Consider the following 24309-nt stretch of genomic DNA (forward strand, 5'->3'; position numbering starts at 1 on the left):
CCGGGTTATCTTAATGCTTCCGTTCTTGATACATCTCAAACTCACATGATGCGCTGGCCTGATGATTCAGGTGCAGGCTCTCTAGTGGATTATGTCTGGCTTTGGGGGACCATTGGTATCAGGTTTTGACTCCTCTATGGGTGTCTCTGACTGCCTTATCATATATAAGTTGTGCTGAACTTTAATTCACTTGAAGACACTTTCCCACTGTGCTGTTGTACTTGTGAAACTGTGTTCCTATATTTGCAAATATAAATAAATACCCAAAGACCAATCTTTGGTTTCATTCACAAATGGTCTTTATTTGTTTCACTTTGTCCTTTTTGAAATACACCCGGCTGCAACAAGAAAACTTTCCACCACTATCTAAGACATTAGTTAGTCTGCAGCTGTTCTTTAATTAAACAGTTCATTGTTTGCTAGCTATCTAAGACAACAGTTAGTTAGCCTGTAGCTGTTCTTTAATTAAACAGTTAATTGTTTGCTAGCTATCTAGACAACAGTTAGTTAGCCTGTAGCTGTTCTTTAATTAAACAGTTCATTGTTGGCTAGCTATCTAGACAACAGTTAGTTAGCCTGTAGCTGTTCTTTAATTAAACAGTTCATTGTTTGCTAACTATCTAAACAACAGTTAGTTAGCCTGTAGCTGTTCTTTAATTAAACAGTTCATTATTTGCTAGCTAGGGCTGGGTACCGAATTCAATACTTTTTAGGCACCAACCGAATTGCCTCTGTAGTATCGAGTATCGGAAATTGCTGCACAATTCAACACCCAATTTTAATACCTTAGGAGTAAATTTCATCAGAGTCAGTGAGCCAATAAGCACGCAGCATGCTTCTACCAAGATCTAATATTGTTTGTGATTGGCTGTCTAACGTTACACGTTGTAGAGACACACAGGAAAAACACTGTTACGCACAGTGACGGGCTCATGTAGTAGGAGCTGAAAAATAAATAAAAAGATTTGTAACATAATGTGCAATGTTGTTATTTCTTTGTCATGGTATTGGTATCGGGACCGTATCGAAATTTTTTGAACAATACCCAGTACTATTGTTAGCTATCTAAAACAACAGTTAGTTAGCCTGTAGCTGTTCTTTAATTAAAGGTCCCATGACATGGTGCTCTTTGGATGCTTTTATATAGACCTTAGTGGTCCCCTAATACTGTATCTGAAGTCTTTTCCCGAAATTCAGCCTTGGTGCAGAATTACAGCCACTAGAGCCAGTCCCACAATGAGCTTTCCTTAGTATGTGCCATTTCTGTGTCTGTAGCTATTGAGGAGGAGAGAGGGGGGGGGGGCAAGGTGGAGGGTGGGGGTGCCACTTTGCTCGTTTGAAAGACATGATGTCTCTCTCTCATGAGTGGGCCAAATTCTCTGGGCGAGCAAAGCAGAGAAAGGGGAGGTAACCTTCCTCCTTATGATGTCTTAAGGAGCAAGATTCCAGATTGGCCCATCTGAGCTTTCATTTTCTCAAAGGCAGAGCAGGATACCCAGGGCTCGGTTTACACCTATCACCATTTCTAGCCACTGGGGGACCATAGGTAGGCTGGGGGAACGCATATTAATGTTAAAAAACCTCATAAAGTGAAATTTTCATGCCATGGGACCTTTAAACATTTCATTGTTTGCTAGATCTAAAAAAAAAAACATACAGCTGACATAGTAGTTACAACAAAAAACAGCATATAAACAAAACAACATACTGAAGCACTTCACAACCACAATTTACATATATTGCTCATCTTTCACAAACACAGAAAAAGGTGCCAAGCTCATACTGGGCATGGAGAATAAAGATAGATCAGACCATATTCTCTGTGCTTGCCTGTAGAGACTGGTTTCCATTCCTCTCCATAACCTTCATGACTGTGTACCTGACAAGCAAGCTTTAAGTGAAACGTTTTAAAATATCGTCATATACCTTTCGGACATCCCCTCCCTGAATATGCTCTGTAATACAGCCTGGGATGACATAAACCCTTTGATTCACCCTGAGTATGTGTAAAAGTATAATCTCTGCTGTAAATGATAACACACACTTTCAACATGGCCTTCCAGCCAAAGGTGTTGTCCAAATGAACACCAAGGTACATATAGGAGCAGAAGTGATTGATTGGTTCATCATTTATGACCTCTGATACCCTCTGACCCATGTCACGACCATTTCCTCAGTTTTTGTAATGGTTGAATGAGATTGTTGGCATGGCACCACAGCACACAGGTCTCTATTTCAGCAAAATATGCAAAATGACACCAAAACACATATATATGTACACATATACACATACAAAGCTATTCATCTTACTCTGTGAATAATCTACATCTCAGCAGTGTTATAGATTTTTTATTCATGTATATTGTGTTATCACCATACCACTTTCACATATCCATCGACTTACTTATACCTCACTTTGAGCCGGCTTTGAAATGCTTACTTAATCTGTACTTATGTAGCCTATTGTATTCTGTTTTCTTGCACTATATTGAATGTGAAACTATATGTTGTCTTGTACTTGTCTTATGCTTTTCTTGGCCAGGTCGTCGTTGCAAATGAGAACCTGTTCTCAAAGGCCTACCTGGTTAAATAAAGGGTAAATAAAATTAAATAAATAAAAACAAAAACCTTCTCAACAATCTACTTGTCCTTCTAATTACTTAGAAAATGCTTCATAAAACGAGTCCCTTCTTACTTATGAAAATGTAGTCTCAGTAAGGCTACAAAGTTTAGGATGGTCATGTTTTCAGTTTTCTTCAGTGGTGGAGGAAGTACTGAATCTCAGTACTTAAGTAAAAGTACAAATAACCAGAGATATATTTACTTTAATAAAAGTAGAAGTACAACAATGACAACCCTACTTAAGTAAAAGTAAAAAGTACAAGATTTTAAATGTACTTTAATTATTAAAAGTAAAAGTACTTGCATACGATTTATTCTTTTAATGTCTATATTCTAATAATAAAAAATAACAGTATGAGCTGTGGCATTTTAATTAAGTTAGTTTTAGGTTAATGTAATTGTGCTTACCATCTGTGGCCCAGTTTACATTCTGACATACAATTCTGGTTATCAGGGTGATCTGCATGAAGCTCGACTTTGTATTTTTTCCCACGGGGCAGTGAATGCTGCACACATTTATTTAGCGAGAACACACAGGCTTGGACAACAAGTACGTGGCTTCACAGCTGAGGAGGACCGGGAGTGTTTTTAAGATAGATATACGGGTTGTATATTAACCCTATTTGAACGGATGCTTCACATATGACCAAGCAGAGTATTGGGAGCAGCAGCAGTAACAGTAACAGTAACAGGAGCAGAGCTAGTACCGGGAGCGGTACGGGCCTGGCCAATAAACGCTATTGAAGGGCGGGTCTTGGCGTGACCATAGTGGGATTCATAACATCGCGAGCGGCACCGGGAGCTGGACGGCCGCTGCTGAGGCTTCCCTGCACACTGCAAACGTGTGACGGTCAGGAAGACGTTTTGGCATGGGGAAAAACTGATCAGAAAATGTAACAAAAATGTAACGGAACGTTGTAGAAATGTAGTGGAGTAGAAAGTATAGATAATTGCTGCAAAATGTAACAAAGTAAAAGTCAAAAGTATGCACTATTGATTGTACTTAAGTAAAGTACAGATACGTGGATAATTTACTTAAGTACAGAAAACCAGTGGTGGAATGTAACGAAGTACAAATACTTCGTTACATTCCACCACTGGTTTTCTTTCACTTACTTTGCTCACTTTCTGTTTTATCCTAATACTCACCGTGTGTTTGTGTTGCAGGTCACTTTCCTTCCGGATTTTGTCTGCCTTCCGGCCTTGTGTGATCACCGTCCCAGCCCTAACGTCCTCCACCTGTGTCTAATTGTTTCCCTCCCCCCTCATGTGTATACTCCCTTGCTCTTTGTTCTCTGTCAGCTAGGCTATGGCTAAGTTCTCTCCCTAGTAGCGCAAAGCGAACAACAAAAGCTGACAATTTAGGCTGGACAGGTGAAGAGGTGGAGTTATTGCTCCAAACAATGCACACACACAGCACACACACAGCACAGACACACACACCTACACACACACAAACCCACACACACGGCACACACATGCGGCGCACACACACAGCACACACACGGCACACATACACACACACACACGCGGCACACACACACAGCACACACACATACACACACACACCCGCACAGTGCGTTTTTACCCTTTAGACGGGAACGCGACGGTGGAGCGTTTTAAAGATTTCCACTCTGGAGGGTGGTTTCACGTTTTTGCGTTTTTAAGCCCTAAAAACACCGTTGCCGTCAAAACGAAAGGCACATCTGATAAAATATTTTGTTGTTTTCACCCGCGAGCGTATTCGTGTAAACAGGGCCTCAGTCTTATACCCTTGAGTATAGCGTTCGAGCAAATAAATATGCTCATGTATTTTTCCCTTATGTCTTAATGCTATTAAAGGTGCTGTAGGTAGGACTGTGAAGATCCAGGACTTAGCCAAAAAATTTGAACATCAACAACTTCTCAGTCCCTCCCCCCTTTCTGCTAAAGCCCAAAACGGTTTCCTAAGCCCCTCCCCCAACAAGGGAGAATAAATGTGTGCATGAGCAGTGATTGACAAGCAGTTAGACCCCCCCCCCTGGCCCTGATTGGTGCATCTGAACAGGGAGCGGTGGATTTTTGCAAATCACACTACAGGCTGTAGGTGGTGACAGAGGAGCTGGATTTATTTTAAATGACCTGCTTCATGTAGTTCTACTGGAACATAGGGTCAGTTTCAGCAAATATGACAGAAAGTTAGTTTTATAAGGCTTACCTACTGCACCTTTAACTTTTATAAACACAAGCGTTGTGTCGCTTTAAATAATGATGATGAGAAAAAAAATAGTTTAGTAGGATAGTTTAGTTTTTGTTTTTCACAACAGCACAAGTCAAAATATACCAAGTGCAAATTTGTCATATTCTAAACACTGAACTGCAAGTTGTTTTTTTTTATATACACTAGCACGTCAGAAACTTGTAAATCAAAGTGTTTAACATGAAACAGTATTTTTTCATTATTGTTATTTTATTGTATAAATCCTCACCTACAATATAGGCCTATATGTATTTTTCTTTTGTCCTAGCCTACTGTGCAGCAATTACTACGTCACTTCCTGAATCCCAGCGCGTAGGGGACACATTACCACGGTGCACATAACTTACTGGAAAAACTGAGCAACTTGTCCCATGGTTGCTGGTGACAAAATCACTCATTTAATATGTACATTGAAGCAATACTGCCGTTAAAGAGATGTCTGATCACTGTCATTGTGGGATATGGGCTTTGAATGCGCTCTGCTACTACCGTAGTGTTCTGTGCATACTCAAATATTTCACTGGTAACAAGACCAAAATAATATCATTAAAATTAAGAAATGAACCATGATAACATCAAGCCCACTTTCCTGTTTCAATGGGGATTTTCCCTGTTGACCTATGAACTATTTTCCTCCCTTACTTTGACCTCACCTGACGAATCAGCTCCCTAATTCAGATAAATAACTGAGAATGTCAGTGATTACATAAGTCAATTTTCATTCTGGATATGCCTATATTCTAATCTAACTTTAGTAATAATTTTTTCATCTTTACTTTTCAAATGTGTTTTAGTTTGAGATGACTAAAACACAATCATGCCCACGCATAACAAATGGGTTCCCAATGTGTGGCCTGTAGGCATGATGGATATAAACCTCAATGAGCCCGATGATAGGCCTATGTTCTAGCCTGGAAGAAAGTAGAAATTGCAGAAATATTGATATTGTTCTTGTTTATTTTGCTGAATTTATAAGCTAGTGATACATGAGTTTGAAGATGTTATAACTGTCTCCTCACAATGAACTGTTCGGGCCCTATCTTGCACCCAGCGCGAAGCCAGACGCAAGTGTCTTTGCTAGTTTAAGACCGATGCAGTGTTCAATTTCCCATCCAGCACCCGTGTCGTTTAAATAACAAATGCACCTGCGCCCATCTGTGCGCCCATGGGCGTGCTGGTCTTACAGGGAGGTGTGTTCAGGTGCATTCTGGGCGTATTGCTATCTTGAGGCAGCAGGAAGTGATTGCGCCATTGACCAACAAAAACCTGGTCTAAAGTCAATAACGCAGCATTTCATTGTTATTTTAACAGTGCATTAGTAAAATGCTCCTAGCCTCATGCACAGCGCGCATACACTATGCTTGTTACACACACAGGGAAGTGCAGCAGCACACACAAAAATATTACGGTGCAAATCCGCCGTCATAATGCGCCAAGGTCCAAACGCGCCTGGCTTTTAAAGGGAATGGGAGATGACATGAATGACTGATTGGTTTATTGCATGTTACGCTCAAAACACACCTATGAATTAATGAAGACACTAAGTACAACCCTTTTGAACCATGCGCCCGGGCGCATGGACCCTTTTTTCCACCGTCAAACTAGCAAAAGTGGATTTGGACACGCCATAAACACACCTGCGCCAGGCGCTTCACGCTGTGCTCTTAGCTTGTTAAAATAGGGCCCTTCATGTTTTATTCCACAACAACATATGCATTTTCTGGACCAGATTTGTTGGCCAATTGCAAATGCCATCAGCACTTGTAGCCTAACTACCTAGGAAAGCCAAACTACCAAGGACAGCCCGTTTGTCCTGATTGGCTCAGCTGCCCCTCTAGAGAAAGAGCCTAAATAAACTTCTTTCTTTTCTTTTTCTTTTCTTGTTGTGGCTGAATTATACAATAAGCCCATCATAAGTAAAGTTGAATCAAATTAAATTTCCATATCATCCAATTTTGTGTTAATTTATTTTGCCACCATAACGTCAGTGATGATTAAATTGTTCAAATGGTGATGCAAGCATACAATTAGGCAGAAATACTCTTCAAGGAACACTCTTTTGGAAAAAGGTATGTGCCACTCAAAAATTCAGGATGGCGACCATTTTCAAGATGGCCACCATTTCTGTCAAATAGTCATAATGTCTGCTTTGTCTGCCTCCTCTCCTTTGACCTGTCCGGCTTAGTTAAACTTGCCAGGGATATAAAATCCCTGCCGGCATAGCTCTCAGGTTCATTGGAGTACACAAGCCTCTCCACCAAGGTGCAGTCCACAGAGAGGAAGGGCCACTGTTAGAAAAAGGAAGTGGCCAGTAAAAATTCAGGATGGAAACCATTTTTCAAGATGGCTGCCATTCCTGTCCTATGTTCATTGCCACTGTTTCCAAATAGTGATACAGAAAATATGCCACAAATACTCTGTTATGGCCACTTTTTGGAAAAATGTGATGGCCAATAAAAAATTCAAGATGGAGACCTTTTCCAAGATGGCCGTCTATCGGTAGTATGTACACTGATGAACACATGCATGTTAGCAAAAATACTCTTATGTTGTAAGTATGTTGTTCATATCTTGTGTACTTTCACAAAATGTTATGCCTACATCACTGTTTGAACGATTGACATAATGAGCATTTGACAGAAATAGCGGCCATCTTGAAAAAATGGCCGCCATGTTGAATTTTTGGGTGGCCAATGCCTTTTTCCCAAAAAGTGACCCTTAGAGAGTATCTGTGTCAAATTTCATGCTTCTATACCAATTTGAACGATTCTCTTGAAATATGCCATTAATCTGCTGCACTATAGTAAATTATGCACCGTAATAACGTTTAAAAAAATCCGCGGAAAACTCCGGAAGTGACGTGGTACGTGCCGCTCGGCGGATAAGAAGATAAACAATACATAATATTCGTAATATTGATGTTTTTGTCTAACGTTGTATTTGAGGATGTAAACAATGAAGATATTAATAATAAAATACAGTTTCATGTATTTGTCTCATGTATTGTGACAACAAATCAAATCAGCTGAAGACTCCGGAAGTGACGTAGTAATTACCGCATGGCATCTGTGAAAGCTTGCTGCACGTTGTAGCCTACGTGAGAATTTGTACAATAAATATACCAATAATGAAAAAATAGTGTTTTATGCTTATGTTTGACTTATTAGCATTTGTTTTGACTTGTTCTGTTGTTAAAAACTAAAAATAAACTACTTACAAAGAGAAGCATTTTTTATTTTATTTTCCATGCATCGTTATTTAAAAACGCAATTTTCTAATTTTGTGGTTGATGAATGTTAATAGCAAAGACTAAAGGGAAAAAAACATGAGCATATGTATGTGTGGGACTTACTTTGATTTAACATCACACTGCATTATTAGTTGTTTTAAATAAATAACTTTTTTTTTAGTTCAATTTTTTATTAGCACCATTTATCATTCAGATATACAGAACAGATTACACAATATGAACCTGGTAATATTGGATGGTGCACAGAACAGAGAAACCCAAAATGAGCAAATAACTGACTTTTTGAAATATCAATTTATGGTAGGCCTATATTAATTATTATATTCAGAAGATGATCCTCATATCAATCACCGTGGTTACTGCTTGTAGCCATATAGCCTTCAAAATTAAGTTTTTGTTTTTGTTTGTTTTGTTTACAGAGATGTAGCTTTGTTTGTGTACATATACAACATGTGTTTTGGCATTTTTTTCACAAACTGAGGAGTTGGTTGTGACGTTGTGACATGGGTCGGAGGGTATCGGAGGTCATAAATGATGAACCAATTAATGGGCTCTGCTCCTATAGGCACCTTGGTGTTCATATGGACAAAACCTCTGGCTGGATGCCTGTTTTCAAAGTGTGTGTTATCATTTAGAGCAGACTCTCACGGTGAATCAGAGGGTTTATGTTATACAACGCTGCATTACAGAGCATACTCATATGTCAGAAAGCATGACAATACACATCTCATTTAAAGTTTGGTTGTCAGGTGACTGTCATGAAGGTTGTAGAGAGGAATAGAAACCAGTCTCTCCAGGCAAGCACATAATATGGTCTGATCTTTATTCTCCATGCCAAGTAGTTCTTATCCTCTGCTGGCACCCCGATGTAAACTTAACATTTCTAAACTATAGGCCTTATTCGGACCTACCTCAATTAAAACTTTAAATAATGTTGCTTAAGGCTGGTTGTGGAATAGCTTTATGATATGATGCATATAGGGTTGTGTGTAGGTCTTGTCACTGTTTGTGAAAGATGAGCAATAGATTGTGGCTGATAATGTGCTTCAGTCTGGCTGCATATCACTTTGTTTATTTTTTATTTTATTTTTATTGTAAGAATATGTCAGCTGTATGATAAAACAATATGTCAAGTGTTATGTGTGAAGCATTTGAACTCAAGGCAGATATCCCTCTGGGGACAATAAAGTATCTCCTGCAAAGTGGTCTCCATGATATAGTAAAAATTAAAACGTTGTCGTAGGACTATAACAAAGACATCGTTGGAAACTTCTCAACCTGGAGAGTAACATATGTCAGTCTGAAGAGGATACATTACTCCTGCTTTGAAATATTGACCTCTGAACCTTGAACCCAGTACATGGTTGAAGGCTTGTCATTTAGCAACAGAAGGTGCTACACACATAGCACCTTCTGTTGCTGTTATAGAAAGCTCTGGACCTCAGCTCTCATGTAGATATGGTCACCAAAGTTTAACCACTCTAAGCACTGTCAAATATGGTAATAAGCTATTTTCACCTATTTAACGATTATATATTTAAAATCTGATGACACCAGTGTGTTCCCCATCCCAAAAAAACCCAGGGTGTATCCAAAATTCTACACTACCAACTTCAAATTATGAGAAATATACCAATATATTTAAAAACTACAACTCCCACTATAGACGGGCCCCAGAACCTGTTACAAAGCTTGTGCACTTGTAGTTCTTCCGGGGAAGGTGGGGGCACATGTTCGACTCCTGTGTTTCTGCTCTCTGCCGTGGCTGCTGGCTTCATTCCATTTCAGATTGCCGCCGCCGGCCGGCCGGACACACAATACATGAGACAAATACATGAAACTGTATTTTATTATTATTAATATATTCATTGTTTACATCCTCAAATACAACGTTAGACAAAAACATCAATATTACGAATATTATGTATTGTTTATCTTCTTATCCGCCGAGCGGCACGTACCACGTCACTTCCGGAGTTTTCCGCGGATTTTTTTAAACGTTATTACGGTGCATAACTTACTAGAACAAAGCTGTGCAACGTGTTGTTGCTGGTGACTAAACCACTGACTGTATATATGTATATTGAAGCGATACTGTCGTTAAAGACCAGCTGATCGCTGCCCGATTCTGTGAATGAATGCCCGCATTGCATTGTGGGATATCGGCTGTGGGATATTTAACTAAAGTTAAAAAGGTCAAAGGTGACGCCAAATCCTCCAGCATCGAGCCTCCACAGGCAGCCGCTCGGATCATATCGTAATGTTCTGTATTACAGCACAGCATACTGTAACATTTTACCGGTAATAAGACCAAAATAATATTATTAAAATAAAGAAATGTATACTATGATAACATCTAAATAAATGTTTTTAGATGTAGCGTTATAGTTTTAAAAATATCAATAAACAACAAAGCAATCCAGCTTCCCTGGCCGAAATAGACCGAAATAATAAAATTAAAAGAAATAGAAATAAACCATGATAAGATCTGGTGAATAATGTTGATTAAAACAGCAACCGCTGTTTTAGCTGTTTGGGCTAAAAATCCAATAATAGCAAAGCTATACAGCTTCTCTGCCGCAGCCGGACTGGCAGAAAGAAATGTGCTGTGATCAGGGAATCTGTGCGTAGACCACAGATGATGCCTGTCATTGACTTACATAGGCATCGGATCCGTGGGCCCGTCACGGAATTTTCAGCAATTCCGTGAAACTGTCACAGATTTTGAGTTAAGGGGCCGTGTTCATTTCACGGAATTCTGTGCGACCAGGTTGGCTTGTAACGTTTACATCACGTCACGCAGCTTTGCCTTATATTAACGTATCACTATGTTATCAACTATGCTAACAGCAGCAGGCTAACGTAGCTACGATATGTCCATTACATTAGTGAGCGCTCTGTAGAAAAGAGAGAGGCTCAGGGATGGGATGTTTGGAGTTTTAAAGGTCCAATTTGTAGGAATTTCTCCCATCTAGCGTTGAGATCATATATCACAATCAACTCTCTCGCGCCACGCAGTTCAAAGTACGTATTACAGCTACGGTAGCCTTCACGCTTCAAAAAGCTCTTTTCAATCTCCTTTTTCTTTTTCTAAGCGAAGAAGAAGACTCCTGTTCCTGAAATTTGGATTTTGAATATGTGTGGTCCTCCATGTTTCCTTCTTCAAACTTGCCGGGGCCAGGAAGCTACGATACCCATTAGCAGCATTAGCAGCACCAATGAGTTTATCATGTGACAGCGAAAACACGAAAGGCGGAGCAGTATGTCCTGTATGTCCCTTACCGGCTAACATATTTCAAGATGGCGCATGAATATGGAGTGTCTACCCCAGTTCATGCAAACGCAAATGTAAAATTTCAAGCCAGAAGGAATACTTGGAATTGATTGTTGTCATACAATTTTTGCACATCTACTCATCTACCTCACTGACTAGACCACAATTTGTACTAACTGTATATTGACTCTTCTACATTCCAACATTTATATAGACTGTCTATTAATGTATATTGTGTTACTACCATATCACTTTCGCATATCCATCGACTTACTTATACCTCACTTTGCGCCGGCTTTGTAATGCCTACTTAACCTGTATTTTATGTAGCCTATTGTATTTTGTATTTTTGTATTGTATTGAATGTGAAACTGTATGTTGTCTTGCACATTTATGCTTTATTCTTGGCCAGGTTGTCGTTGCAAATGAGAATCTGTTCTCAACGGCCTACCTGGTTAAATAAAGGTTAAATTAAAAAAAAATTAAAAGAAATGGTGGTGGTTAATCTTCATGAAAAAGGACAAGTTTGTGAAGGGGCAACACAGATTTTGATAATGAACAACTAAACACGTTACACACTGGGCCTTTAACTCATGTTAGATTATACATTGTTTACAGTCAATATGTTACGTGAATTTTAAACCAACAGATGTAACGTTAGTGAAACCTGATAGAAGTCACCTTGTCTTATTTTGTTAGATGATTAATTAATGTCTCAATTGGTTTATGTATTACACTTTGCATTTAAAAAATAAATGAATGTATAGCCTAATGTTAGTTTTGTATGCCTTTACAACAAAGATGACTGAAGAAGAGAGAGAAAGAGCTCATAGAAGCAGCTAAAAGAACTGCAGCTCTGCAGAGCTGGATTAAAACTGGCAGCAGGCCAGCTGCAGGTGAAGCTTTTTATAATGTCAAGCAACCATTATTAAATGAATGTGAAGTAGATCTAGTTTAGCAGAAGCATTTTCTTTAAAGGTCCGATATGTAATATATTTACTGTAATAAATCCAAAAATGACCACAATTTGTCATCAGATATTAAGGTAAATTGAAATTATATCTTTTCTGACAACAATGCTAATGCCAGTATTTTCTCCTTTTGAAATTTTCGTTCCGTGATGGAATTTCTGTTTGTGTTTTGGCCTGTGTGTTGTTATCAACTGCCCAGTTTGACAGCCAGGCTGGGTTGCCAGATATACCTGTAAACACGTAAACACAGCTGTAACGTCAGTACAGCCATGAAAGCAGCAAACAAACTAACAGGCTCAATGGAGATAGATTCTACCTGACCTAAAAAAAACAGTATGTTTCTAACAGTTGCGTGACCAGAGACGTAACAAACCCCGGGTAAATATTGGAGATGTATTTGAAAGATGGAGACAGCTTAGAACCCAAAAGGACACTGAGTTGGCTAATTTCCTCCTGAACAGGTAAGCATTAGCTTCAGGCTAATTTATCAAGGGACGGGCATTTTATGTCATTTCAACATTTGTGTAGCTACTCACATAGAATTATATAGCACCCGAGTTGGTTACTCGCAAAAACAATTGAGACAGCCAGTAAAGTGATCCCAACTGGTCCTGGCTAACGCCACCATGCTAACCCTGCTAACTGCTAACGTTATCGGAGGACCACGTCAGGCGGGCCACGGCTGTTTACAACGTGTAGCCTGTTCAGCGGCAGTAGCCGACAACGGTGAGTTATTTGAAGCCAAGAGAGGGGGGCTGTAAATCGGGAAGCGATTGTTGCCGTAATTCTAAGCCAATAAAGTGTGTTCCGTTGGGTGGAGAGGATGGCAAGGTAATGGTATTTTTAGCGGTTCATATCGTAATTCTAAGCTGAGGAAGTGTGTCTGTCTGGCGTGTGGAGAGGACAGGGAGGTTGTTGTGTTTTTAGCGGTTCCTTCTGTAATTCTAAGCCGGAAAAGTGTGCCTGTCAGTTGGGTACAGAGCTCCGCGTAAGCACAGGCTTTTATGACTGTCTATAGCCAGCATCTAATGTTAGCTACTCCGCTGTGCTGTGAAGCAATGTCTGGCTATGTGAGACAAGCGTCTTAGCAACATTGTTGTGGATGCTGTGGTCTCAGCCTGGCAACCTCCGTGAACTTCGGATCTGGGGAGCAGGGGGCGGGGGAGACGACTCTCTCCAGTATTTTGAATTAGTACTGCAGTAACTATTTTAAACACTAGCTGTCAGTATTACATATTGGACCTTTAAGTTGGAGTATAGGCTAATAACTCATTAAAAACAAATGTTTCATTCAATAATAAATGCAGAGTATATTGTATCCGTGCTGTGCATAGCATTGGGAATTACTTATTATTTTATGCATCGGGCAAACCCCAAAAGCTCCAGTTCACAGATCATGTAAGAAACTGGGGATTGAGTAAAATACTTTTACTAGCTGTAGTCATGTTGCAATTGTTCTATATATATATATATATATATATATATATATATATATATATATATATATATATATAGTTTTTTTTAATTTGGGAGTTTGGGAGTTATACAAAGGTGCCACGTTCCTTTGTTTCAGCATCTTCTTTTTTGGGGGAGCATCAGAGTCTAAAGTCGTCAGTAGCGAGGCCCAACACGGTCTTACGGCAGTTCGTGAAATGGTCACGTTATTTTGAATCTATTGATTCGTGTACACGGACATGTTTATCTTGTTTTTTTCATGGTGGTCAGCACGTAATGGGAAGCATCTATATGGAGGTTGAGTTTAGGAAAAGAAGAACGGGGAAAGGAACCTGTTACACGCGGGACACGATCCCCGGTCTCCGGGGTGAAAGTCCTGTGTTGTCTGACCCATCCACCACCCTAACCAACCTCCTTGCGCAGATTTTCGGCATTTCGTGCTACTCGCTACCGTAGTCATGCTGTGATCACGAAAGATGCTTCCCATTAAAACACATTAGTCTAAACAACGTGCTGACCACCACGAAAAAAACGAGATAAACGTGTCCGTGCACACGAATCAATAGAGTAAATAACGTGACCATTTCACGAACTGCCGTGAGACTGGGTTGTGATCAATTTGGGAGGGACTAAAGTTAACATAGGAGTCCTCTGTTATATTAGGGCATGGCTTTGAATTAAATGCTGTTGGAATCTGCTTTATATTTAGCCATAGCACTGTCAGATAGGCATAGAATGGCGTATAGTCGGGTAGTAGGAATTCAAAGTTAATAAGAGATGGTCTGATAATAAAGAATTCTGTGGAAATACTATTAAATCTTCAATTTCGATGCCATATGCCAGCACAAGCTTGAGGGTGTGGTTAAAACAGTGAGTGGCCTTATGCACACTGAATGAAACCAATTGAGTCTAGTAGATAAACACAACACTAAGACTGTCGTTGCCACCGTCCACATGGATATTAAAATCACCTACAATGATGAGTTTGTCTGATTGAAGGACTACACATGATAAAAACTCAGAATGAGGACCTGGAGCGCGGTATACAATAACAAATAGAATTGGCTATAATGTTTTCCATGTTGGATTTGAAAAATAAAGAACAAGGCTTTCAAACGACTTATAATCTAGTTTAGGTTTAATCAATCAATCAAGTGTTATTTTAAGTGTAAAATCAGCATTAAACATGGTCTCACTGCAAGGGTGTGTTATGGTTGACTGTAGTATAAGGAGTAGAGATGGGTTTTCAATCTAGATTTATAAATGTCATGTCTTTTGTGTGGATAGGAGGTCACTCTACAAAGAGATATTGATGAAATAATGATAAATAATACAAACTCAGAATGGATGCATGGAATGCAAACATGGACATGCAAACATGCCAAAACGGCTATTCAATCAATCAATCAAGTTTTGATTGATTAAACATGATCTCAGTGCACTTTACAATTAAAGGAACACATTATACAATGATTAGCTACATCACAAACTATTACATAAAGAATGAGTACAGAACAGTTGAACATATTACAAAAGCTTTAGAAAGTAAAGACAGCGATAGCCTCAGAGAAATGCTTTTTTGACAAACAGACAACCTGGAGAATGTGAGGGTCTAATATTTTAACAATCTTCATAACTGCTGGCTATAAAATAAAGCAAGATTTTTTAAACAAACATCAGAAAACTTGACTCATGACTATAATGACTTCATGAAAGTTAAAGGAAAAGGAGGAAAATATTACATTGAAAAAGAATCCATCTTGGAAAAATAAACCAGAGATCCAGAAGTTAATAACTTATCATGTGCACATTAAGATATGAACCATGCAGCTCTGCACCAAAATACTGTGAAATAATGCAAGATATGTATCGAGAAAATACACGAGACAGCTTATCTACAAATCCCCTACATTTTTCAGAAAATAAATAATTCATAAATGTCCAATTCCTACCAAAAAGGGAGACTTCCCTGGAATGACACGATAAACAGTGGATATTTTAGAAACACATTTACAGTGTACTGTATAGTAATTACTGATACTATTATTAGTCATAGTTTTATTATCTTTATCTTTACTGTTTTTAGGATAATTGCCACTGTTATGGGGTTCAGTATCTTCCCTAAAGACACTTGTAATTCACAGTACCTTTTTAAAAACACTCTTTATCTGGATAATACTCCCTGTTATTTAACCCAACTCACTGTGCATGTTCTGAAACACTAAGTGTTCATGAAAACGTGCACAGCTGACAACATTAACTGCACTGAGGTCCCATATTTACACACTAATGGGTGCCTTTGGGTCTTGTAGGTGCTTGTACTGCATTTTCAACATGGAAGGCAGTTGGTAAAATCACTTTCACTGGAAAAGGTTTTAAAAACAAGGCAACATCCCAAACTAACACACACACACACACACACACACACACACACACACAGACAGATCTCTTGAAATGGACAGGAAACTGACCTCAAGCACACAAACACGCACATGCTTCCTGTGTACAGTTTAGACAGCGCTAGTGGTCATGGAGACGGAAGACACACCACTAAAGCAAAATCACATGGTAAATAGACAGGCTGGGAGTAAATGTATTCTATTTGTGTGCAGGTTTTAGCAGATGTGCAGCACACACACACACACACACACACACACACACACACACAGGATCTCAGTCATATAGAAAAGGACACAGCTGATTTCCTAGACAGCATGTTACACTACTGCCATGCTGTGGTTTACACTTGCCACTACATGGATTTGCAGTGCCGTAAACAAGCAGGGGTCTCATTTATAAAACTGTGCGTAGGATCCTTACTAAAAGTGTACGCACGCCCAAAAGCCAAAAATGGCGTACGGCAAAAACAATTCTGATTTATAAAACCGTGCGTACGCACACCTGTAAGAAATGTTCCCTTTATAAATCACTGATTACCCACAAGTGTGCATACGTGAATCAGCCTCTTATCCCGCCCTGTACACGCCCATTTTTAACCATAAATAGTCAAGTCAAAGCACCTCATGAATGCTGATCAGTATGTTAATGACCCTGGCAGTTGTTCTTTCGTTACGCCGAATCATGACGACTGGCGGGGAAAAAGCAAAAAACTTCTCAGACGCTGGTGAATTGCTGCAAATTGAATTATAATTTCGGCCTGTTCTCGCACAGTGTATCTATAGACTACCTATATTAATAATACCATCCAAAACGGCATATATTGATAGCTACCACCTATGTTGATAGCTACCACAGTTATGTCCAGAGTTTAGTTAGTTAAATAGGAGTATTTATTGTTCCAGAGTTTCATGTTGAAGTAGGGAAAAGGATTAGTGATTAAAATGATCAGTATACACAGGAGAAATGCTTGCAATATTGTTGGCAGTACAGTGGATAGAGGAAGACCATTGAGATCAATCATTTTTTCAGACTAAAGCTAATCAGAGATGGGGTTGTAGCCGATTCTGTGCTCTGTCCCGGGACCATGGTCTCTGGCACAGACCAGTGGTCCCAACCACTGGGGGCGCTAAAGACACTGGTCGTGACCAGCTCCTCAGTGGTCTGCCCTGTGGTCCCTGTGGTCTGTGGAGCGGCTTTAGTATTTTCACCCCTTTCCTGTCGTTTTGGCAGCACTGTTAACTGGATAAATGTCAGAGATCATAATCTTTTGTCTATAAAATACACTATATCAGATATATTATGATTATTATTGTTATTATTATTAATTATGAAGATCCGTGTGGTCAGGACCAGCTGGTCTCTGGCACAGACCAGTGGTCATAATCACTAGGGGCGCTAAAGACACTGGTCGTGACCAGTGGCACAGCGGTCATGACCAGCTTCTTACTGGCACAAAGGGCACTAAAATGACTGGTCCTGACCACCTCCTCTGTGATCTGTTCTGTTGTTTGGACCAGTTGAGTGATCTGTGGTGTGTTTGTTTGTATTTATTTTAGGGCTGTCAAAATAACGCGTTAATTTCGATTAATTAATTTGAGAAAAAATAACGCGTTAAAAAAGATAACGCGTTAAAAAAAATAACGCAGATTAATCCATTCCATATTGACGTTTGACCCGCCGTTCTATCCACCATTGGACTGTAAAATGAAGGAGGGAGACGAGAATGTGCTGCCTGGATCATTAACTGGAACATTTACTTGTAAAAATCTTCTACCTGCCAACCCTGGCTACTGAAATCTGGTGCCACTGATATGTCTGCTCTTCTCTCTGATGCTCTGAAGACGATACAGACAACACAAACACCGCTGCATGTGACGCTAGTTAACACTATACTCGACAGCAGCTAACGTTAGCCTACCGCTAGCTAGTTAACACTATACTCGACAGCAGCTAACGTTAGCCTACCGCTAGCTAGTTAACACTATACTCGACAGCAGCTAACGTTAGCCTACCGCTAGCTAGTTAACACTATACTCGACAGCAGCTAACGTTAGCCTACCACTAGCTAGTTAACACTATACTCGACAGCAGCTAACGTTAGCCTACCGCTAGCTAGTTAACACTATACTCGACAGCAGCTAACGTTAGCCTACCGCTAGCTAGTTAACACTATACTCGACAGCAGCTAACGTTAGCTTACCACTAGCTAGTTAACACTATACTCGACAGCAGCTAACGTTAGCCTACCGCTAGCTAGTTAACACTATACTCGACAGCAGCTAACGTTAGCTTACCACTAGCTAGTTAACACTATACTCGACAGCAGCTAACGTTAGCCTACCGCTAGCTAGTTAACACTATACTCGACAGCAGCTAACGTTAGCTAGCTTTACTACGCAGCTACGTGCTACGCTAGCTGGATTAAACACGGTTACAATGCTGACAGCTAACGCTGAACGGTGTAAAGTGTGACTGTGTTTTACTGTAGAGGACTGTGACTCAACAGCGGGATGTAACAATCTGCAGCTGCCGAGCTGCCGTCGGAAAAACAACACAGACGGTGCGTTCAATGAAACTGGTAAACTACACCTTCGTGGTGCATTTGAAGTTATTGTAAATGTCCTTGGTGGTTGTTTTTGTCATTCAACAGCAATTTACTAGTGAAATAAGTTATTGTTATTGTTATACATTATTATTAAATCATTTCATTTTGACCATATGGCCTTAGCAATAAACAAGCCGTTCTTTAATGTCACCGGCTGTTGTTTAGTACCCTTTGTTTTCTTTTCTTGTTTTACTTTCTTAAAAAGTATCGGTTCAGGCACCGTTAATAACTATTATTAATAGAAATCATAATAACAATGATTAAATTATTATTATTAGTCGTAGTTGTATGAGTAGTACTACTGATTATGCAGGTCAGTGTGTTTGTGACCTGCCTCACAGTCCTGACCAGCTCCTCACGACAAGCTCCTACCTGGCACGGACCAGTGGTCACTACCACTAGGGGCAAAAAAGACACTGGTCTGTCTTGTGGTCCTTGTCATCTGCCTGTTGTCTTGACCAGTTACTGAGTGGTCTTTGGAGTAGTTATTGTACATTTAATACACCTTCTCCCCTTTCTCATTGTGTTGGCACCACTGTGCTGAATAAATGTAAAAATTTATAAATAAAAATCATTATCTTTTGTTTGTCAACTATTATTGATCATTACTATTAATAGAAATCATAATAACAATGATTAAATTATTATTATTAGTCGTAGTTGTATGAGTAGTACTATCGACTATGCAGGTCCATGTCTTCCTGACTGGTTTAAACTTTACCAATGTGTTGCATTTTAAAAGCTTGTCACATTACCCTTTGTATCAAATCTTGATCTAAAAACTAATGTCCAATAAATGTAGTGGAGGAAAAATGTAGAGTTGAGTGACAAAGCAACATCAAATGAAATACAAAAATGTAAAAGTTTAATTAAAAATTCAACTTAAGTAGCCTACCGTACAGTAACAGTCGAATCATCTTGATTGATCCAGCACCTGATCACTCGATGATCGTTCTTTTAAAATGTGTTAAAAAGTGTGTTTTATAGTTGTATTACAAATAAATAAAAAAACAAACACCACAGATCACTTAACTGGTCCAAACAACAGAACAGATCACAGAGGAGGTGGTCAGGACCAGTCATTTTAGTGCCCTTTTAGTCCAGGCAAAGTAACTCATTTTGGAGCCAAAAATAGAACTCATTTTTTTTTCAGCATAGATCACTTCTATAAGGTGTTCAGAACAACATACTAAAAGTCCTAAGAAATCCTAGTTGAGGAAATATGTTTAATTCTCATCAGTGCAAGATGTGTGCCAGTAAGTCCAGACAACAATACACCCCAATGGGGCTATTTTTTTCCTTTACTCCTATCAAAATAAAACTTCATACAATGAAAGTATCCATGAAAAGTAACATTTTTGTTTTACAAGTTTCTTGGAAAAATCTTTATATTGACCTTAAGCATTGATTGCACAATCTTGCCTCCAGTTGCTTTCTAAGATCTTTTTTTTATTTGCGAACAACCCTTACCTAATGACATTCCCCCACAGATAGCATCAGAAGAAAGTCAGAACAGCCATCTTAGTCATTAGTAACGTGGTGAGATTAAATTTTGCTACCTTGTTGTGGTGGGGAGGCTTGACCCTGAAGACTATACCGGCGGGGGTTATATGTGCATATTCAAATTCATTTCAAAAGAAACTTGTAAGGGACTGTTCGTTATTTAATTAAGGGGCCACTGGAGGAGTTTTGTGGCCTCTAACCTAAAAAGACATGACTCTCCCCTCATCAGTAATCATTTTCCTATGACCCTCCAAAACGATCTGAAAAAGAGGAATGACCCTCCCCTTGCATGCAAGTTTGCACTTAGCAAAGAAATACAGATACCATTTGATTTTTACAGCCATGATGTACAGGAGTTAACCTCTGCATTCTCATCTTACACATCACTCTCCTCTGTTATGGTGTGGGGGCCATTTCAGTAGATTTACTCACAGACATTGTTGTGGAAACACAATAAGCATGGAAACTAAATGCACACTTCATGCATTACTGCATTACTTCAAATACTAAGTTACTCCTCTAGTAAACTAGTATTCACATGAAATAAAACAATAAAACATTGAGACCATTCAGCAAAGGACGCTGGGATATAACCAATTCAACACTGGTTGCTATGGACTTGTCACTAGGCTTCGTCATTGTATATTTTAGAACATAGGTAAAGCTGCCGAAGCTGAACATTATATTCCAAAACACATATGTTTATTTTTAAAGTTTTTTAAGTTACATTGTAACAATTTAACAATTCACCCTTATGAACTCCAATCACAGCACGGCTGTTTTGGAACTCAATAGACAGATGCTTAAATTCAACTAAAATGTAACGGTGAACAATCAGTGTTGGACCTCCAGTCTGTTGAGATGTCTCTCCAAACTCAACCATAAAACGTTAAAGACACGTTGAGAAGAAAGATTTGTATTTTGCCGTAATCCAATGACACGAAAAAAAAGTAATCCACAGAGATCAGGAGATCCACAAAAAGGTAAATGACACGGTGTATCCAGCTAGGCCGATATGAGCGTCACATTCACCAGCCAGCTCCAAACAGGTGAACGAGGTCTCTCCACTTCACCGTTTAATCAAAGTGGAATAAACGTATAAAAGTCCAAATCTACACAAAACCCGCAATCAATTAGTAAGCTGACATCACATTTATATACAGGGCATTTAGGAAACCTTTATTGCAAGGTTGGCACGGCAAGATGTCCAGACTAGTGCAACAGTAACTTTCTTTTTTTGCGTCCTGCTGCTCCCATGTTGTGATTCTGTGAGAATTCACAGATCCAGTTTCTCTTTTTTTAATCTTCCCCTTAACATTTAAAGGAATCTACATGTATGTGTGTGTGCTCAAATATGGCTTCTGGAAAGAAAATAAAGAATAAAATATGAATTACTAAACAGACATTAATTAAGAAGTTCCTCATACTTTAAGAGTTGCGCAGCACATTGGCCAGGAGTCATTCTTGATGCCTACTATCTCAAACATCTCTCTCAGATAAGGCCAAGGATGTCTTGCTGCTTGTCTGCTGATTTCTTCATTTTCAATCATGTCGCCATCCATACTACTATGTGCTAACGTTACCACCATCAAGCCGCAATGATTTGCCGTGAATGAATGCAGAATGCCGCCGAATCTGTCGAGTCGTCTTGTAGTGGTGTGTCAAGTGCAACGTACAGTATATTCCCATCCAGTTAGATTGAATGTGGTATTGATGACGCGAAAATAACGGTAACTCCAGTGAAATTATTTGAAACTTGTTAGTAAGGACTAAATTTGGACTGTATTTAAAGCTGAGTCTGGTTTCCAACTTCGCCCCAGGTGTGTCTGTTAAAACACGGACGGAGACAACTTCTCTCTTTTGATGCTTTATTAAGATCAAGCAACGTGCAACCTAGGTAACAGGTGAAGAACACAAACAACAAAATCACTAGCTAACTTACTTTAAATTTGCAAGAACTATAGACCAATACAACAACAGGCTTAAATGAACTGACAACATAAGTTATATGACTTACAGTTCTTAAGGACGGGCACACACGATCTCAACTGATTATCCTCTGGACAGCTGGTCTCTTTTTCATTTTGCTCTGTGTATCGCGCGCGCCCGCTCGCGGTGAGGCGCGTGTCTGTGCTATTCTCCGACATGACGACTTCTTGTACAAAACTAAAGTAACGAGCCAATTTTGTAAAATGTAAGGAGTAGAAAGTACCGATATTCATGTTAAAATGTAAGGAGTAAAAGTAAAAAGTCGCCACAAAAAAATATAGTAAAGTAAAAATATCTGAAAAATCTACTTGAGTACAGTAACAAAGTATTTGTACTTCGTTACTTCCCATCTCTGCTTTTTAGTCAACTTGACCATGGGTATGAATACTTATGAGCAGCACTGTGTATATATATATATATATATATATATATATATGCAAAATACCAACTTTTAAGGTGAAATTAAGCATTATTTGTGTCATTTTTTAAGGCCGACATAAATATTCAATCAATATCACTCTTAAATGTTCCCAGTGCATATATGATATGTGATGTATTCCATATTACATAATACAGGGTTCGTACGGGTGCTTGAAATCCTTGAAAATGCTTGAATTTTGATGTTGTGTTTTCAAGGTTTGAAAAGTGCTTACATTTTTGGATAAAATGCTTGAAATTGTAACTGTATTTCTTTCACGACAAATACCTATCTGACTGAATAGTTTGTTTATTAAATGGAGAAATAAAATGTTGGAGAGCTTAAAATGAAACCTGCTCGCTTATGCATGTGTGACTGCGATCTGCCAGTCTGTTTCCATATGTGACTCCGCCCCCTGTTCAGGTCCCATCCCCTGACCAATCGGCTATCCTAACCTAAACCACTCGAGGTAAAACGCCTAACCCCAACCAATCGAGCTGTTTTGTAGGGCGGGTCTTGGCGTGGTCATAGTGGGATTCATAATATTGCTGGCAGGTTGACGTTTCAATGAACATTGGCTGGAAGATGAAAAATACAAATTATGGATTAAATGGGTACAAACCTCACGAGTTGCCTCTTGTAAAGTCTACAAAAAAGACGTGCAGCTTTTCACTATGGGCGAGTCTGCGCTCTCGAGTCACATGAAGGGTAAGACATAGACTTTTCAAGTTAGCCAACTGAAGTAGCCTACTGTATACGTTAGTGCCTATTTGTTTACGCTAGTAACTGCTAGCTAGGAATTCGCAGGCTAAGAGACCGAGAGTACTTGGTGTGATAATGTAATGTTAGTGTAACCGAGGGTTTCTAATACTGTCTAGTCTCAGGTTTGGCTGTAAAATAAAGACACAGGCTTCCAATGCTGGAACCAAGACGGTCCCACACGTCTCACTTAATTCAACCCCGACACAGTCAAACGTCAGAAAATACAACACTTTAACCACTTCTGTTTTTCCCGTCACAATAAAAGCTCTGTTTACTGTAACTTCCTTTTAAGCCTCAACTGAGAGGTTACACAATAAAATACCTTACATTAGTATTGCATGTCCGTTATGGCACGTTCATTTGTGGAATATGCAGTGAACATAGCCAAAGTTACATCACGGTAACTGTAACGTTAACTACCCGCAAATTAAAACCTGCAAACGTTAGCCCAGTGCATAACAACAATCGTTGATTGCTGAACAGAAATTGTGTCAGATGGAATGTTATACAAGTAGCCTACTGAAAGGTTGAGGATGGCCTTATGCAATATTTACACTGCTCTATTCCAGTAGATAAATGTATAGGTATTGGCAATGAAATGAATTTTTTTTTTTCAATTACATATTATTGAAAAATAATATATCTGATATAGTGTATTTTATAGACAAAAGATTATGATCTCTGACATTTATCCAGCTAACAGTGCTGCCAAAACGACAGGAAAGGGGAGAAAATACTAAAGCCACTTCACAGACCACAGGGACCACAGGGCAGACCACTGAGGAGCTGGTCGCGACCAGTGTCTTTAGCACCTTTAGCGC

The 24309-nt window shown here is 39.2% G+C and overlaps 1 long non-coding RNA gene across 1 annotated transcript; it reads left to right on the top strand.

Moving 5' to 3' along the window:
• Positions 1–686: 686 nt before the first annotated feature.
• LOC116042052 lies at positions 687–24151 on the top strand. The gene is made up of 3 exons (XR_004103099.2): positions 687–998; positions 12288–12298; positions 24141–24151. It is a non-coding gene; the product is annotated as an uncharacterized LOC116042052 (long non-coding RNA).
• The last annotated feature ends 158 nt before the right edge of the window (positions 24152–24309 follow it).

The sequence above is a fragment of the Sander lucioperca genome, chromosome 20 (assembly GCF_008315115.2).
Source record: "Sander lucioperca isolate FBNREF2018 chromosome 20, SLUC_FBN_1.2, whole genome shotgun sequence".
Classification (NCBI taxonomy): domain Eukaryota; kingdom Metazoa; phylum Chordata; class Actinopteri; order Perciformes; family Percidae; genus Sander; species Sander lucioperca.